The sequence below is a fragment of the Lemur catta genome, chromosome 1 (genome assembly GCF_020740605.2).
Source record: "Lemur catta isolate mLemCat1 chromosome 1, mLemCat1.pri, whole genome shotgun sequence".
In the NCBI taxonomy this organism is placed as follows: Eukaryota; Metazoa; Chordata; class Mammalia; order Primates; family Lemuridae; genus Lemur; species Lemur catta.
The window spans coordinates 62,103,734-62,124,262 of record NC_059128.1 but is presented as its reverse complement, the minus strand read 5'-3'; positions in this window follow the sequence as shown (position 1 = coordinate 62,124,262).

The following is a 20,529-nucleotide window of genomic DNA, read 5'->3' as shown; positions in this document are numbered from 1 at the left end:
ATATATGCTAATTAAATAGATTAAATATTTTTTCCTATGTAACATATTGCTCATCCTCTGTAACTCAAACTCTAATTTAGAACGCCTTACTTCATGGAATACCCCAATAATATGTCTTATATACAATTAACTGAAGTAGTCACTATGTAACATAGTCATTCTTGTACAATGGGACCTTTTACTTTTCATGAGGGAAACCATAACCTAATTCTAGGAATGTATCCTAAAGAAACAATTTGAGATGTGGATAAAGCTAGATGTGTAGGATTTTTCCTTGAAATATCACTTTATAATTGTAAGAAAAGGGGGGGGATAACTTAATGTCCCAAATACCTTCCATTGCTCCTCCAATTTACTCTACATCCTTCCTAATCCTGTTAGGACTTGGGATGCTGGTCTACATTAAGAGGCTATGTACCCTATCTTCAGGTTAGGTTTAGCCTGTGAGCAAGCCTGGCAGGAAGTAGAAATAAAATAGGCCATACATAGTGTTTATCCTGCTAATTCTTCCCCCATGAGGTCTTCTTAACTAGGTATGTCTCTCTGCAGAAGGTCACTGTGGTTCTTGAGGTGCCTAGCTCTACCAGTCTTTCCAAGTCTACTTCTTCCTTCATCTAGCCCCAGTTTCAGACTTCTTGGTTCTAATTCCCTCATGCTCCTTTCTTCGTAAGGAGGCATTCCTCAAATTGTTCTTAACTGTGTTTACTATTTCCTTCCTATTGAAACTCTGACTAATCTAGAATATAAGATTTTGAGAGTCCAGTCACTGTTTGCTACATTCTCTTTCCTCTTGTCTCTGTGGCCATGAAAACCTGCATCAAATGGTTTCTCTCCAGCAGCCTGGATCTCTAATCAACTAGACTAAGGGAACCCCCCACCCTGGCTTGTATTGGCCATGTAGCATCAACTAAAACAAACATTTCATACACCACTGATACATGGGGGTTCTTGTTACTGTAGAAATAACCAGAGTTCTACAGAATAGTATCCTGACTAATAAGCCCATCTACTGCCAAGCAATATTCTAAGTGTCACAAATAAAATAAAGAACAAATAGACAAGTCTTTGTCCTCAGAATGTTTACATTCTACTAGGTGAGAAAGATAATTAAAAATAAAGAATATAAATTTTTGAATATTAAATGATATCAAAAATGAATGAGGGTAAAGGTAGTTTACATTGGATTATTATTTGTATGAGCTCTAGAGCTGTCATACACAATACTGCAAACTGGGTGGCTTAAAAGAACAAAAAATTATTGTCTCATAGTTATAGAGGCTAGAAATCCAAAATCAAGGTCTCAGCAACAAAATGCTTCCTCTGAACCCTGTGAGGAAGAATCTTCCCTTGCCTCTTCCTAGCTTCAAGTGCTGGTCATCAATCCTTGGCATTCCCCGGCTTGTAGCAACATTACTACAATCTATGCCTTTGCCATTATGTGACATTCTTTTTATGTGTCTGTATCTCTATATCCTCTTATTATAAGGACACCAGCTGTCAGTCATATTGGACTTAAGGGCTCACTCCATCACAGTATGACCTCACCTTAACTAATGACATTTGCAAAGGTCCTATTTCCAAATGAGGTCACAATCTGAGGTACTGGGTACACTTCAACATATCTTTTGGAGAGACACAATTCAGCCAATATATAATATCTGTCAGTATTTAAATAAAGAATATTCTACACTTAAATTATAGTGATAAAATAATTTTTAATTTCTAAAGATCTTATTGTCATACAATCAATAAAACAGATTGCTGTTCTTCCTGCTATCTGTACATCTGTATTTTTTTTTATTATTAATACAACCATGATGTCTCCAACAGACCTTTATATGTGAAGAAGTGGCCCAGGAACTATTATAAATATTCAACCTTTTGTACAAATTAAAACCATAGCAAATGATGCAAGTTGCCTGGAGAATGTTTTGCTTTGATTTCTTTGAACTAAGTATCCCTATAATTGACAGGATGAAATGTTTAACTATGAAATAGATACATATTGTTCATTATGATATTCATCATTGGACAATTTTGTTTTTATTGTGTCAATTGTGCTTTATTTAGAAACAAAAATTCATAGATTACTTATCTAAATAGGTTAATACATTCTTAATTATTAACAATTGTCCATTATTGCAATATCATATCTCCTGAGTAATAAAATTATATATAATTGACATCTTTATCTATTAGAAAATAGAGAAGTTAGAGATTACAAAAAATTTTGCCCTAAAAACATGTGGAAGATATATCAGAAAATTTACATCTTTTTAAAAAGATTTAAATTGCATATTATCATGACTATGTCCTTGCCCTAGAATATGTTTTTGTTTGTTTTTATTAATTAGTTAGTAGACTTTATTATACCAGATTTAAGTTTACAAAAAAACTGAGCAGAAATTACAAAGAGTTCATATATATTCCCTCTCTCCTCCCCCTACAATTTTCCCATTATTAATATTTTGCATTAGCATTGTACATTTGTCACAATTAAGGAACCAACATCTGTACATTCATTAATTAAAGACTAGAGTTTATATTAGGGTTCACTCTTTGTATTATACAGTTCTGTGGGTTTTGCCCAATGCATAATGGCCTGTATCCACCATTACAGAATCATACACAACAGTTTCACTGGCTTAAAAATCTCCTGTGCTTCACCTATTTATCCCCCGACACCCAATCCCTGGCAACTACTAAACTTTTCACCGTTTCTATAGTTTTGCCTTTTCTAAATGGTCATAGCATTGAAATCATACAATGTTCAGACTTTTGACTGGTTTCTTTCACATGAAATATGTGTTCATGTTTCCTCCCTGTCTTATTATAACTGGACAGGTTAATTTTTAAAATCTCGGATTCATATGCTATTATATGAGACATAGCACAGTTTGTTTACCATTCACCTATTAAAGAATATCTTGTTTGCTTCCAAGTTTTGGCATTTATGAATACAGCTGTACATGTAATAAACAGTTACATGCAAATTTTTATATTCTATTTCTTTGTTCTTCAATATTCTTGTATAAACCAATCAGAAGCTAGTGTTGTATTGCCAACATTTGGTTAGTTTCTGAATTTAAAGGCAATGTATTTAAATAATTTTTAAAGACAGGCTTATTACTATCAATTTTGTAAAATGATATACTCTGCTGGTCTTGATATAACACTGCACTGCAGTCAGCTTTCTAGTTCTTGATATGCCAAAAAAATTATGCAACAACCATATCTTTGGATCAGCATCTACACTACATAAAGGAAAGCTAGAACAAATACCTATTGAATTTATGATACTTACATACTAAACATTACTGAATGTTATGCTTATGTGAAAAATAAACCAATGCTAAGTAGCTCTATTTTTTTTAAGGAACAATCCAAATTCAAACTCTATTTTTACTATAAAAATCACTGCACAAAACTGAAAATTTGATTTGATTCAGAGTTCTAAATTGCATACTAAATGTAAACTATATGAATCACTATGCAGATTATTTTCTTTAATAGATCAAATCTTATTTAGTCCACTGCATTACATTTAATGCATTGCACTGTTGCTTCTTATTTGATTGTTTTATTTTACTCGATTTTATATTCTATTTTTAGTATGATTTTAGCTGGCCAATTGGAATACCAGAATGTAAAGACAGAACAGAGACAAGGAAATATTTGAAGTAATGATGGCTGAGAATTTTCCAAAATTAAATAGCAGACATCAAATACAGATTCAAGAAGCTCAGAGAAAACAAAGTAGAATAAATATGAAAAATCTACATGTAGATATACATTATTCAAACTTCAGAAAACCAAAGACAAAGACATATCTTGAAAAGAACCAGAGGTCAAACACATTACCTATAGATAAATAAAGATAAGAACCACAGTCAGTTTCTCATCAGAAACCAGTGTTTAAATTGAACAACATGCATACACACTCCTCTAGACTTCCATATCTAGTAAAACTATTCTTCAGTAGTGCAGAAGAAATAAAGACCTTCTCAGACAAGCAAAAACTGAGAAAATTCATGGCCAGTAAATCTGCTTTGCAAAAAATGTTAAAAGAAGTTCTACAGGGAGAAGAAACATTTCATAGAACAGAAACTGGATCCATATAAAGAAAGGAAGACTATTATAAAAGTAATAAATTAAGGTAAAATAAAATGTTTCATCTTTTTATTCTTATTGATCTAAAAGATAATGCTTTATTTAAAGTAATAACAAACAACATATTGAGTGAATATAGCACATATATGAATAAAATGAACATCAGCAAAATCATAAAGAATGGCAGAAGTTGGGATTGCTTTTGTCTTCGTGTGTTCAGGCTTCTGTTACAAAACACCATAAATCAGGTATCTTATAACCAATAGAAATTTATTTTTCACAATTCTGAGGCTGGGAAGTCTAAGATCAAGGCACTGGCAGATTCAGTGTCTGGTAAGAGCCTGCTTCCTGGCTCATAGAGGGCAGTCTACAGGCTGTGTCCTTATAGGGCAGAAAAGCAAATAACCTCTCTGGGATCTATTTTATAAAGGCAGTATTCCCATTCATGAGGGCTTTGCTCTTAGGACCTAATCACTTCCCAATGGCCACATCTCCAAATATTCTTACATTGGGGATTAGATCAAAATATGAATTTGGGGGGGGATATGAATATTGACTCCATAACACTCTGTTATAGGGTATCCACATTCCAATGAAGTGATATTTGTGTTATTTCAGTTATTTGAAGTCTTATTTAAAAGTGGACTGAGATTAGTTAAAAATGTATATTGCAAACCCTAGGGAAATCACTAAATTTTTCAGAAAATATAATTGGCATGCTAAGAGAGGTGATACAATGGGATCATATCAAATGTCAATTAACCAGAGAAAGTATAAAAACAGTGTAGAAGGAAGCAAAAAACAAATTATATAAATAGAAAATAGTTACAAATATGGCAAATCTCAGTCCAACTAATGTCAACATCATTTTAAACATGCATTATCTAAATATACCAATTAAAATACAGGTATTGTCAGAGTGAATAAAAACATAAGACCCAATATCTAGTTGACAAATTTTCTCTTTATTTAATAAAACTGAACATCATTTCACGTCTAATTCCTAAAGTTAGTGGTGGATATATATTTGTCTCATGTAATTCAATGATTTTTATAATTAAAAAACCCCATGATACCACGCAACTGATCTTTAATGTTTAAAAGCACAGCATATCTGTGCCACTGTAGTCTTCCTTGTGGCTACGTGCCCAGACCTCACATTGAAAAGTCACTTCCCTACTGAGATCCATGACATTTGTGGAATTGAGAAAAATGTAAATATATTCATTTTAAGGTAAAAATAAAGCTTAGCCCTAAAAATTACTGAATATCCATTTTCTTCTGAGACTTTACTTCAAATTTTGATGAAATTAATATTAGAAAAATTACCTAAATTTTGAGGTACTATTAGTCATTAGTATACAAGATTCTGCAACTTGTGTTTATACTTTCTGTATTTTCAAAGAATTGTGTATTATTTTTACATTTTCATCATGTTTAATGCCAATTAATGGTTCTGGATTAAGTGAAACCTAATTTATTTGTTAAAAAAAGCATTTATTTATCAAACAAGGGTTGAGTGATGAACATACACATGTATAAATCTGGTTGATTGCTCCTATCTGTTTTCTTTACGATTAAGTAAATGCATGTAATATATGATGGATGACTGAAAATAATCTTAGAAAAGAAAGAAGATAAGGAATGGTTGGTGGAAGAGAGATAGGTTAGAAAATATGAAAGAGATTAATGCAAACCCAACAATTTTGAAACTTACTTGCTCTTCTGTGCTGAATCACAATGTGAATCTCATCAGGATGAAGTAGTCTTTTGTAACAGAAATAGTGTAGAAATAAGATTATTTTGTCATTGTAAGGAGCAATAATAAAGGATAGTTGGATCTCTTTTCTATAGTTGAAAGAAACAACAATAACACCCTAAATCTACAGGGACACGAGTGTGTCTAATACACACTTTTACATAGCACTCACATTATTGTCTCCTAGAAATGATGACTAAGTCAATGGGATACCATGTGGTATGTTCTGAATGTTTGTGTCCCTCCAAAGTTCATATGTTTGAACTTAAATCCAAAGGTGATGATATTAAGTGGTAGAGCCTATGGTTAGTCAAGAGGAATCAAGAGGGCTCCACCATCATGAATGGAATTAATACCTTTATAAAAGAGGCTTCAGAGAGCCACCTGGAAGTCCTATTTCTTCTGCCATGGAAGAACACAGCGTTCATCTCTTCCCTGTTTGCCATGTAAAGACACAGCAGGAAGATGCCTTATGAGGAACAGACCCTCATTAGACACCAAGTCTGCTGGCATCTTGACCTTGGACTTCCCAGCCTCCAGAACAGTGAAAAAATAAGTTTTCATTCTTTATACGGTGTAAGGTGTTTTTTTTTTTTTTCATAGCAGCAGTAATGGACTAAGATATCATGTGCTGGGAATAAGAAATGGGATCCTTAGTCATAGGCAAAAGATGTAGAGGTACTGGCTAACAATTGAATATGTCCAACTCAGTGTAATTAACAAGAAGGGGAAACTCATAGATGATGGAGTACAGAACCTGGCCTAAATGTCTCTTAAAGTGTCAAAATCTCTCAGTTCATGTTTTACTCCTATGGGTGTCCCTGGTCCCTGTGAAGTAAATTCACTAGTTTACATACTAGGAAACCATTTGTTTAGGGAAACCATGCTTTTATGTCAAGAAATCCATATATGTTTCTTCACTGACTTTCCTTTCAAGCAATGAGACTTTTCTGGAAAAGAAAGATACTTCTATTAAAAATGCATATAGCAACTTGTCATTTATAGGAGTTGTTCTTTTCACAGCATCCATATAAATACCCAGGTAAAAAATGAATCAAAAATAAAAAGATAAAGAAGTGGCTGAAAATTCATTTTCTCTCAATTTGGGCAAAATTATTTAAACATTTATACACTACCTGTAACATCTAAAAATAAATAATTGGAAAGAAAATTTCACAAACTAAAAATATTTACTATTATGCTTATTTTGTTTTTCATTTAGAAAATCTCTTTAAAAATCAAAGTCAAACATGTCAACCATAGCAGCCACATACAAAATTATGATTACTTTGACTATTTTTCCATTCAATCCACATTGCTGACTGAGAATGCGGAATCAGAAGTGCAGGCCAGAGAGAGAAAGTCCATTCTGTCTATTGAATTTCTTGGTCATAATTTTCTGAATTTCACTCAACTTGTAATTGGAATTATAGGACTGGGGAATATTCAATGGGGAATACTGAAAGCAGTTTTCCCATTTTTGCAGTGATTTCATATAAAAAAAGAAACATCACTTACATAAAATAGTTTTCTACATGTGGAAATAAAATTTGTTTATAATATCTGTGTTATTTTACATTTTTATAAATATATAATAACTTGAGAATGATAAAGCAGAAACCACATTTTGATTTATCTACTATCTTAATAAATTTCAAAGATTAAGTTAGAATTCAGAAAAAACATAAAACATTTGTGAATTTGAATGCAATATTCAAAATAAGACCACATTGATTCATTCTTGTCCTTTGCTGTTCTATTACTTAGAGTAGCAAGTTAAAGTTATCAAAGATATAAAGAATAATCAATTATATATTTTGAAAATCTGTCATTTTCTTCAAGGGCTGCAACAGCTTTTAATTATTAGAAGAAAAGCAAGTTATTTCCCAGAAATGAAGATATCATTTATGTATCTTAGGAATTTCATGTATTTTGGATTAAAAAATTAAGTACATTTCAATGAGTATTTTGATTTAAAAAATAAAAATGAACAAAGAATTCTAAGCTACACTTCTTCTTATGTAGGCATGCTGCTGAAACATTAACAATCCCACCTAAAATGTATCTTCGTCTCATTATTCCTCCTAGGCAAAAAATGAATTAGATTTGTTGGAAAGGATGCTTTGAGGGTGTAAATTTAATTTTCCTTCTTCCAGGGTATCTATTCCTTCAATCATTCTAAGTAGGAATTGCTTTCTCGAATGCAGAAATACAAACATTGGTTTTTAAATGCTATCTGGAAGCAAATACTTAAATATATATATTCTTTATATATAATATAATTCAAGATATTTATATATAAATATACATATTTATACATATAAATTATAAATATTATTCAGAAGGGCTTAAGGTACTTCAGGTATGTCATATTTTATTACAGGAAAGGGATATTTTCCAATGACTTTAAAGCCTATATAAAATTGGATAACTGGCAAGTCAGAATTCTTATAGGTGCTAGGTAAAAATTACTTATTTGTGTTCATTTCATCCACAATATCATACTATGTATTGCTTGAATCTATAGAGTAAATGCAGTTCTTTGCCTTCAAATGGATTTCAACTGATACTATTAAGGTAAAAAATTAACTCATATATGCAGAAAATAATATATCAACACAATATATAATATAATTATTTTATTTATTAAATAACATTTATTGAGCAACTGTGTTAAGCACTGTAGGAATAAGAAAATGATACATGTGTGTATTTTACTCTTTGGAGAAGGGCAATAAAAAAGAAGAAAGCAAAAATAAGACAGCATCAAACAGAGCTTAAAATACACACATATATATAGGCATATACATATATATGTATGTATTTACACACATACATATGTATTTGTGGGCATTTAAAAAATTTGAAAATATTTTTTAGGGAAATGATGAAGATTTATGATGAAATTTAACTTGGACTTAGGGTGAAAAGGGAGGGTATTCGTTTATTTTGTGCTACTATAACAGAATATTACAGACTAATTTATAAAGAATAGAAATTTATTTCTTACAGTTCTGGAGGCTGGGAAGTCCAAGGCCAAGGTGCCAGCATCTGGTGAGGCCTTCTTACTGCATCCTCGCATGGCAGAGGAAAGAAGACGCAAGAGAGGAACCAACTCCCTCTGTCAAGCCCCTTTATAAGATCACCTAATCCCATTCACCAGGTCTAATTACCTCTCAAAGTCCTAATTACTTCTTGAAGGCTCCACCTCTTAATATTAGCACATTGGCAACACCTGAAGGTGTTGACACCTTCAAACCACAACAGCATGTATTTCACACTAAAGGTATCAATTTGAAGTACCAATGGAAAACAAAATGAATAACATCTTCAAAAAATATTCATTCATTCATTCACTCATTCACTCACTAGCAGATATCTAGGGACTTCTATGAGCTAATTCACTGTCTTCTAAGCCCCATGATAGCAGGCTGGAAACTCCCAGTAGAAAAAATGGGCACCGAGAGCAACTTAATATGAACTCAAGGCAATTTACTCCAGATAGCAGGAGAAGGAGCTCTGCATTATTCCAAGCCACGGTTCTTCCAAACAGCAAGGTAGGAAAGTAGAAGAGATAAAATAATGCAGATAACAAGCTTTATTTATTACCTTGACTTAGAGTCAATCCAAAAAGTGATGGATTCCTAAACCCCATTAGGGTTTAGGAAGTTTCTAGAGCAGGTGATTTCAAAGAAATATTTTTCTATATAACTCAGATTCTTCCACTTTATGATTAGAACTATCCTAAGCTGCACCAGAGCATTCCTGCAAGGTGGAGCATTCTAAACGAATGTAAAGTGGCAAGGAATTGCTGTTTATCTCCTTTGAGTGTGATAGAGCAGCCAATGCCAGAACCCATTCTGGGCCAATCAGAATCTGTTGCAGAACTTCAGTTTTGATCATTGAGGACGGAAAGTTTTTTTTTATGTGCTGAATTTGAAACAAGATGTTATATTGTCTGGTACATACAGGGAGGGCTTGTGTGAAAATGAGTCCCACCCACTGGAAGATGAGATAACAAATGTAGAGAAGCTGAATCCTAATTACTTCAGTTGGACCCTAAAATCACCGTTAGCTGAAATTGGACTACCCATGGGCTTATATTAGTCAATTTTTTTCAATTTATATCACTTGTCCCCCCAAAAGTCTTAATAAGGACAAATGGTCATTCAGGTATAGCCTTCACAAGAGCATTTAGTATGAGAAGAATCATTTTCAAGGAAATGTTAAATGGAATTATTCTGGGATAAGATGACTATAGGAAATTCATTTGGAGGAGTTCTACATTTAATGGATGGGCACAGAAAGAGAGACCAATAAAACAGCTAGTTTCCCTTTTATTCTATAGTGATAGAATAAAAGGCAAAAGTAATTTCTTTGAAATTTATATAGTCACACACTACAAATGATATTTTGGTCAAGGATAGGACCACGTATATGACAGTGGTCCCACAAGATTATAATGAAACTGAAAAATTCCTATCGCCTAGTGACATCATAGCCTTCATAATGTTGTAGCCCAATGCATTACTCATGTGTTTGTGGTGATGCTGGTGTAAACAAACCTACCGCTCTGCAAGTCATATAAAAGTATTATAGCACATACAATTATGTACAGTACATAATACTTGATAATGATAATAAACTGCTATGTTACTGCATTATGTATTTACTATACAATATTTTTATTATTTTACAGGGCATTCCTTCTACTTATAGAAAAAAAAAGTTAACTGTAAAATAGCCTCAGGCAGGTCCTTCAGGAGATATTCCAGAAGAAGGCATTGTTACCGTAGGGCACAACAGCTCCATGTGTGTTACTGTCCCTGAACCCCTATCAGTGGGACAAGATGTGGCTGCAGAATATGATAGTGCTGATCCTGACCCTGTGTAGGCCTAGGCTAATGCCAGTGTTGTGTCTTAGTTTTTAACAAAAAAATTTTACAAAGTAAATAAATAATTAATAGAAGAAAGCTTATAGAATAAAAATATATAATCAATGAAAATATTTGTGTACAGCTAAACAATATTTGTGTTTTAGCTAAGAGTTATTACAAAAAAGTCAAAAAGTTAAAAAGTTTATAAAGTAAAAAATTATTGCAAGTTAAGGTGAATTTATTATTAGAGAAAAATGTATAAATTCAGGGTAACCTAAATGTACAGTGTTTTATAAAGTCTGTATTAGTGTACAATAATGTCCTAGGTCTTCATGCTCACAACTTCCTCACTGACTCACCCAGAGCAACTTCCACTCCTGCAAGCTCCATTCTTGGGAAGTGCTCCATACAACTGTATAATTTTTTATCTTTTATACAGTATTTTTACTGTTCATTTTCTATGTTTAGATACAGACATACCTATCATTGTGTTACAATTGCTTACAGTATTCAGTACAGTGACATGCCGTACAGGTTTTAGCCTAGGACCAATAGACTATTTCCTATAGCCTAGGTGTAGAGTAGGCTATGCCATCTAGGTTTTCTAAGTACACCCTATGGTGTTCCCACAATGGCAAAATCTCCTAACAGTGCATTTCTCAGAACATAGCTCTGTCATTAAGCCATGCATGATTCTACATGGTATTTATTCTTTACTAGCTAAATCTCCTTATTCATATTAGATGGAATTGAAACTTTAGATCTATGACTTATCTCTCCTAGCTGAAGCCATACTTTTTTTTTTGATAGAATTGGGAACTATATGCTACTAAGGAAGCTGCTATTGTTGCTGTTCTAAAGCATGTATGTGTTTTTCTAAGCTTTCATAATTATTTTGTAATATCAAAGGCCCAAATAAAACAAAATATCAGCCCATAGGGTTTAAATATGTAGACTTGTATAGTCAAGGATTATCACTAAGTTTTGGCACTAGGTATTGTTCAAAGAGGGAAATTTGCTTTTTATTTTCCTAATTGCTAGAAGCAACCACCAGTTATTCACTTTATTTCTTTTCAGTAGTTCTTGTTCTCAAAAGGTCAGAATCTCTCATAGTGAAAGATCCAGAGAGGCCCGAGGAAAACAGAATAATTTAGGGACAAGTGTAAAGCACCTTGACAATCTCAATTTATTTATTAAGTACACCATCCTAAATTTTGTCTTAGACAAATAAACTGGGGTTTTACTCTTATTTTTTCAGAGATGATTTCAGCGTGAGCCACAGAACAATGGAAATTACTTCAAATAATAGAATTCTTTTTCTTGTTTTTCTTTTTTTTTTTTTTTGAGACAGAGTCTCACTCTGTTGCCCAGGCTAGAGTGCCGTGGCGTCAGCCTAGCTCACAGCAACCTCAAACTCCTGGGCTCAAGGGATCCTCCTGTCTCAGCCTCCCAAGTAGCTGGGACTACAGGCATGTGCCACCATGCCTGGCTAATTTTTTCTATATATATTTTTAGTTGTCCAGCTAATTTCTTTCTTTTTTTTTTTTTTTTTGTAGAGACATCTAGCCCAGTATAGTGAGTTAAGTGCTGGAACTCAATTTCTTACAGGTCTAGGGCTGGATCCTGGTCTGTGTGTTCCTAGATGGGGTGGGATTAGTGGAGTAGGCAAACATAGGCCTGCCAAGTATGGGCAGCTTTCCTGGAGCCAAGCATTTAGAGTTACACTTTGCCAAGATATATTTACTTGATTAGGCTTTCTTCTTTTTTATTCAGGAATGCAAGTGATAAGAATCAATGATGAATAGTTCTGATTGGGGGAACTTTTGAAATTTCAGGGTAAATACTTTTTTGGAAATAATCTTACAAAAACTTTTCAATAAATCTAATTCACATTATTTTGCTAAACCTTCTATGCTTGCTATTTAGTTTTTTGCATTTAAAAATTTTTGTGATTGTGATTGCTTATTGTTAATTATATAAATGGAAATAAATAGTTATGTCCTTTAAGTATAGTGTTCCTATTTTATCTTCTTACTACCCATCTCTTTCTTACATATAGGGAAAATCCAACTTTCACAAATTCTAAAAACTGTTTAGTGACATCAAAAAGGAATACAATAGTGTAGTAGACAGATTTTTCAGATGGAATTCATGATCTTTGCCCATGGTGTTACTTTGATGATTCTATTGAATTACATAGCAAAAGGGATTTTGCAGATGTAATTAATGTTAATAATGAGTTGACGTTAAGACAGGGAGATTATCCAAGTGAGCCTAACGTAATCAAATCAACTCTTTGAAAGCAGAGTTTTCTCTAGTTTGCAGCAGAATAAGTAAGAATGATTTGAAGCACAAGAAAAATTCAGTGCATCAGTGTTGCCTTTGAAGATAGAAGCGGCCACATACAATAGGATGTAGCAGCTTGTGCAATCCCCAGTGGACAGCCAAAAGGAAATGGGAGCCTCAAGGATAGCTTCCAGATCATAACTCAGCTTTGTCCATACCTTGAATTTGGCCTTGTGAGTTCCTTCATAAAGAACCTAGTAGAGTCTACCTGGACTTCTGATCTAACTATTAGATAATAATTGGATATTATTTTAAGTCACTTAGTTTGTAGCAATTTGTTATGCAGCAATAGAAAACATAGAAAATTAAACCTTTGTAATCATTTTGTTGATTTTTATAAGTATTTGCAACCAAATAGGGAGAAATTTTAATTATATATTTTGTCATAGGTTTGTTTACAACTATACTCCATATTAATAAATTCAAATTTTCTAAAATATCTTTCCAAATGTTGATGAGAATATACATTCCTATATTTTGAAAAGTGTGTATTTTATTACTTCAGTCACAGTTTTCAGTTGTGGTTTTACATTTCCTTTCATATTTTTCTCATTTTTTTTCTATGTAGTTTTCAAATTTTTTGGTTTTCTCTAACCTGGATTTTCTCTCTCCCAGTCCATCCATTCTCTATTTTTTCAAATATCCCTATTGTATGGTCTTCCTCCCTACTTAATAGATAGACGGATCATTCTTTTCTTCTTTGTAGTTGCATATGCAATTCTGTTTATTTAGTTCACATTTTTATTTTAGTTCCTTTATCCTATATTTAATGCTCCTAAATAAAAATCATCTTCCTGAAGCAATTACTGACATCTTCAGAGCATGAATTACTACAGAACTTCATCAACACATATACTAACCCTTATATTCCCATTCCACCAGCTCTATATTGCTCTAAACTTTTTTCAATAAATAAAAACCTATCAGTAACTATAAGTTTATTTTTATGTTAAATGATTTGTGCAATTTCTTTCCGTTTTCTTGTTGAACAATAGGACCAAAATGTAAAAACAACCATGTGGCAAACATTGCTCTGACATATTAATATTTTTACTCTGTAAATAGGCTGTAAAGAAGAGGTCTCATAAGAGTATTTCTTCTTTTTTTTTGTTTCCTTTTTGTATCTCCCATTTGATATTAAAATGTAACATTAAGTTATTTGTACTTATTTCTGTTCTTCCTTGCATTCTATTCTTCTAATTATATAATTCTATCCCATTTCACTAGAATCAATATCTAAGTTTTATTTAACTTTGAATCATAATTATCATTAATCACCTCATTTTCTCTGCATTATTCCTTGATTTTTTTTCTTGTAGTACCTCATTTCAATTACTAAAATTTACTTAGTTGATTATTGTTAATTAATCTTTTAATTAGTATATATAAACTAGTTCAAAGTTATGAAACTTTGATTATCAAATAATTTTCCTGCCCAATCATCTCCTAGTAATATATAATCAAAAATTTTATTTAATTGAGTCTATATTTTAATTCATATTTCAATAAAGGATCATTTTAAATAAGTACATACATTTCTTCTTACATTTCCTTCCTCAATATTAATACATTACTTTTTAAATTTATATTTGCACAACTCTGTTTCTTGTTTTGCAATGTTTTGAGAGGTGTGATGTAGTAACAAATAGAAATGATATTAATGAATGGATTTTGGAAAACTTTCAAAAGAGCTAATTTATTAGTAAATAGGGTTTTCAATAGCATGTCGTTGCTCCTCAGTAAGAACTAGATGACATAGGTAGACCTCAATGAAAAGAGGTTTGACTTTGACTTTAAAAATAATCTGTCTAGCTAGATAGAAAATAATAGATGATCTGAAATTATTATAGCTATCTCACCTAGATTGAAATGTAGGAAAAAAAGCAGAATTAGAAAGAAAGGTACTTATCAAAATATAAAAGTTGATCCAAATTATTGCTTTTTAGTCAGAAATATTCAATAAACTAGAAATTAATTGTTATTATTGTCCCAAATCAGTTTTTCCTTAATGGTTATAAGTAACTATTTATTTGGTATAATCAATACTCATTGAAATATTTGTCTTCTGTGGCATTGCAGCCTTCTAGCTTTGTTTCCATTTTTTGAAGTTTTCATTATATTCTCTTCACTGGCTCATTTTATTTCTCCAATTTGAGTCTGAGAGATATTCCCTTGGGCTCAGTATTCTCTTGTCTACTGTGAATTCAGTTCACCCACATAAGTTGCACCTCTTCTTCATTTTCCCATTATAGTAAATGATACTCTTTTTGGTTTAGAAATCCAGAGTCAAACTTAGGCTTGCATCTACATTTCTTTAATTTATCTCTTACTCACTGCTTCTTTCATAACTCCTACATAATCAATGGCTACATTGTGAAGAATAAAGCATTGTAGTGACAAATGCCATGCTTGGCTACATGTCTGTAGCTACTATCTTTTTAAAACCTTATTATTTAGTTCCTGAATTGCAAAATTTTAGTTTGCTTTTTAATCTTTTTCTCACTACTCTAAGGCATAGTAAATGTAAATACTGGAAGAAATGTTAACTATCAATCAAACACTTTGGAAAATTTTAATTACCTAAGTTTGGGGAAATGATGAGCGATGGATGTGACTGTTAAAAATATTAGCTTGATAAATACCAATTAGTACTTTAGCAGCGAGTAGACTTTAAAACCTGAGGAAAAAATAGTCTTGAACCACAAAACAAACAGGAACAATGAAAAACAAACAAAACCCCAAAATAATAAAGGTTATCATGCAAGGAGGACAGAAGAGCTAGATCAATTTAACTCTACCTGAAATTTATCAGAAATAGCAGAAATTATATATCGAAACAGAATTTGAAACAAAGAAATAAAATAGAATGCTTTTCTCCTAGGTACTTTGGCCAGAGGACATCATCTGAATGATTTAAATTCCTTGAAATTTATTGAGACTTGATACACAGCCAGCATATGGTCATTTTATTTTGTGAAATATCCTGTGTGCTCTTGAAAAGAATGTGCCTTCTGTTTCTATGCCAATTAGGTTAAGTCAAAACAAAATTCTAACAACTGTTAAAGAATAAGAACCTATCATATCAAGCTAAATTTATCCACAGTCTGGTGCAAGAAGATAATGGGATATTCGTAAAGTATTGAAGGAGAACAACTCTGATGTAGAATTTTATATCCAACTAAAATGTTACTGAACATTGAGGACACCCAAAGACCACTATCACCTCTGGCCTCATCAGGAGCCTGGGACCAAATACAAGGAGAGTCAGAGTCATATCCTGGGTATTTTTGGATGCTCTAAGTATCCCTGTGTACAAGGGAATGTGCAATTGAAAGCAAACAAAAAATATCATGACAGATCACAAGAGAAACTATAGAAAAAAAATCCTATTGTTTTCTGTTTTAATTTTTTTTTTTTTTTTTTTTGGTAAAAGGAATCTGCAAATGAATGAGCAAGTTTCACTTTCTGAATTTCAGGGACCAAGAATGCAATACTTTTTAGCTCGGATCAGATATGATGCACAGGAGAAATGGTAGAGGAGAGCGAGTTTGAAGCTTTTTGATTCCGTAAGAATACTTGGGTGGGATTTATATGTATAGAATGAACTTCTATAAAATGAAAGGTTTCGTGGAAAGCAACTGTTGGAGAGTGAATGCATCATTCACTGTCCTTCAAGAAAGCAGTTTCTGTCTTCATTCACCATTCTTGTTTCTAAAATTCAATCCTAGAGTGGTCAGTAGAAGTAATTATCCAGTAGAAGAGGAGGTAAACAAGGTGAAAAATAAGCTGGAAAAGAGAAAAGAAAGCAAAAATGATCCCTTTCCCAAATTTTATGGATGAGAGAGGTAAAACAGAAAACTTACTTTAGTTGCATGCTAATTAAATATAGAAATTAATATGCTAATTTCTGATATGAGATTGAGTAGTACAAAGTGACCATCTATTTAAATACCAATGACCAGAAAAGTCATGAAAGCTGCTAGAATTTTCAGCACATCAGGAAACCTTTTCTGAATACATTTTTGAAGAACTGTGGAAGAGTAGAAGACAAAAATGAAGTTGCATTGAATGATATTGCAAAGATAAATTTGTTCATTAAAACAATGTATGTATTTACTCTGTAATTTTACCAGGTTTAATTTCCTGAATTGTTTCTATTTTGTTATATAGACATAAAAATATCTGAAATGTGTCTAAGATATCAGAAAATTATTGGTAATGGTATCAAGAAATATCAAAATATAATGTTAATATGAATCATAGCCAAACTACGTGATAACTCAATTGTACATCTGTCTTTTAAAATTGGTTAGAGTTGAACTTCAATCTCTTAATAATGTAAAAACTATATAAGTGACAATTTAAAAATCATAATATATGATAAAATTCTTGGGGGAAATTTGTGTTTACTTTTTTAAAAATTTTCCACAATTTGTGTCGACTGCAGTGGTAACTGACCTCATGAAACTTAGAAGTATTATACGTGCGCATAACACAAACCCCTGAAAAATTGGAGGTTAGGACTAAAATGACAATTGTGGGAAAAATGGGACTCACAACATTTAAAAAAAAAACCAAAAATATGAACAGAATACAATAAAACTCAATGGTAATGGTGGTGACGACGGTGCTTAAGTAGATTAAATTAAAAGAGGATTGTAAACAAAACACTGAAAATGAGTATGTCCACTTTTCATTATATTTCATTAAAATAAAGAATTTCAATTTATAATATTGAATGTACTGGATTTTTAGGGTTGAAAGGCTAGATTTTCTTTTTCCTTTCAGAAAGTTGATTAAGACAATTCTAATTAAGGATCTTTATATTCTGGATCAATTCCAAGAGGGCTAGAAAATTGGTTAAAACCAACCAATAAACTAACAACTTGATATGGCCAACAATTTCATGGGTTTTTAATAAGTATTTCCTCTGATTACTAACTGTAATCAGCAGATTACAGTTCTGATGTTACAGTTGTTCGATTGTTCAAAAATAAAGAAGTAGCTTAGAAAAATGCATGTAATAATGTGAATGTTACAACCTTTTCTTATTTTTTTTTTAAATCTTGCTGCTGAGTGCAGACTGTGCTGTTTCACCTTTTATTACAAAGACTCAGTGAATAAAATATATTTGATAGCTTGGCAATAGAAGAAAAATTTGTATTTAAATGAGGACAGAAGACATTGGGCTGGAATTGATATGATTATGCCACAACCGATGAGTCATAACTAATGACACAGTCTAGTGCTCGTGAAGCAAATCTGAGGATGAGATTGAGAGGAATGCAATCAGCACGCGAGGGTACATGGACAAGGAAGGCAGGAGCACATCCACATGTCGCTTAGGAGGGATACTTAGCAGAAAGCTTGTTCCTAACAGCGGATTTCCGGAAAAAAAAAATTGATTTGATTTCTCAGCTAATGTCTTTGGGAAGAAAATATGTTATTAAATATTATAAAACTTGAACAAAAACTAAAATTGAGCCTAGTTAGGCACTTGAAAGTATACTAGTCTGTGACATACAATAAAAGGTAAATCCAGTGGATAGTAAAAAGATAATTTTGGAAATGTGAAACTCAGATTTTGCTTCATGTCCTTATATATAATGCTGAAGTAACAGATATGAAATTATGAATTTTTCAGCAATAGTAACTCCTGTCTTTATCATATATTTTAAATAATTCAACACTGAGACTTACTGCTTTTTCTTCTTTCTTACTGAAGTTCATCTTCTATCTTGTCTAATATTCTCCTATTCTGATAATTTTACACATGATTATTACAAAACACCAGCAATCCCATTAATTTTGTTTTCACTATCATAAGAGACTCTATGAGGAAGTATATTGCTTCTTTTATATTTTTATCTGTGGTACTAAGTAGGGGATCTTGTCCATTGCAGCTGAAACATGATAACATGGAATGATGGTAAAAATAAAAAAATATGAAAACAGCTTGAACATGAGAAGAGTCTTGAGATATTTATAATATAGACATCTGGGTTTTTTTTTTCTTAAAGCAAAGCTATTACTATCAGTTAGAAATTGTGTTAAATTGCTTTATAGAAAGCTAAATAAAACTAGTGGATTAAAAACATTAGCTCCTACCACTATCATCTCTTCAACAAGATTTCTGGAGGGTTAATGCCAAGATGAGTGAAGATGTAATTAAAAACTAAGACTCTTGGAATCTTCTCACTCCCATATTCTTAGAGTCTTGCTTAGGCTTCATGGTCACAAAACTGTTTTCGCTTCACTTGACATTGCATCTATAGCTCAGAAAATAAGAAAATTTCAGGATAAGGACAAATGATGTTAGGTAATTCTATTTCCTTGAAAGAGCTTTCTCAGAAGCGTCACTTAGTACCTTCTATTTACAATTCATTTGACAGAAATGCATCAAATGTCTTCTTCCAACTGTTTAGGAGATTGAGAAGTATAGTTTTTTTCAACACTTTCATATCACCACAAATACAGTCAGGCTTTTGTTAATAGGTAGAAAAAAATAATTGATTGGAGAGGCCAAAGATGTTTATCACAGTCATTATCACCTTAAATATGAATCTCCATGAAGTCTCTCAATCCACAGGGAATTCTTTTTGCATTGATGTTGAGAAGAGTCTTCTTTGATTGCTCTGTCAGAGGATATGTGACAATAACTGGAGAAAGTTGGGGTTGTCACAAATGTGTGGGCGATGCTGCTGGCATCTATGCTTAGAGACCAGGAATGCTGCTAAACATTCTGTAATACACAGGTGCTAATTGAGCGCAGTATTGATTCGTGATTTGAAGACTAAGCTAGCATAGTTCTGCAAAAGAGGTTAAGAAAAGCCACTCTTCTTTCACTTTCCACCAACATGCACAGGAATTATCTGTCCTGAAATGATAATAGTGCTGAAATTGAGAAAACCTGTCCTAGACTACCTGACATCGAGATAAGATCTCTAAAGGAAATGTCCAAAGAAAATGCAAAATGAAGAAGCAAATGGCGTAGCAGAATTACAGCTATCACAACCAACCACAGAACTTAGTTGTCTTCAAATAACTGAAAGATTGTTTGACTTGTCAAAAAGAAAATACATTTACTCAGGATTGCTTCAGAAGGCAAACTTGTACCCATGTTTGAAATTTGTAATGTTGAATATATTAAAATTATTGAATCATTTGAAAGTTATAATTGTGCAACAGTAAAAAGTAGGTGCCTTTACAGAACTAAATACAATGAGAGACTAATATTGTGCCTCTGTGTGAGAAATTCTTTATATTAGAAAAATTTTGAAATAAATAAGGATGTGGAACAAATCCACACAAAAGTTACTCCTAACTCATTGATATAAACCACTTTTAGACAGAAAATGACTACTAGTATGGGTCCATGGAGGCCACAGTCCATGCCGTAGATAATCTATACACCAAGAGAAATGTGATTGAGGAACG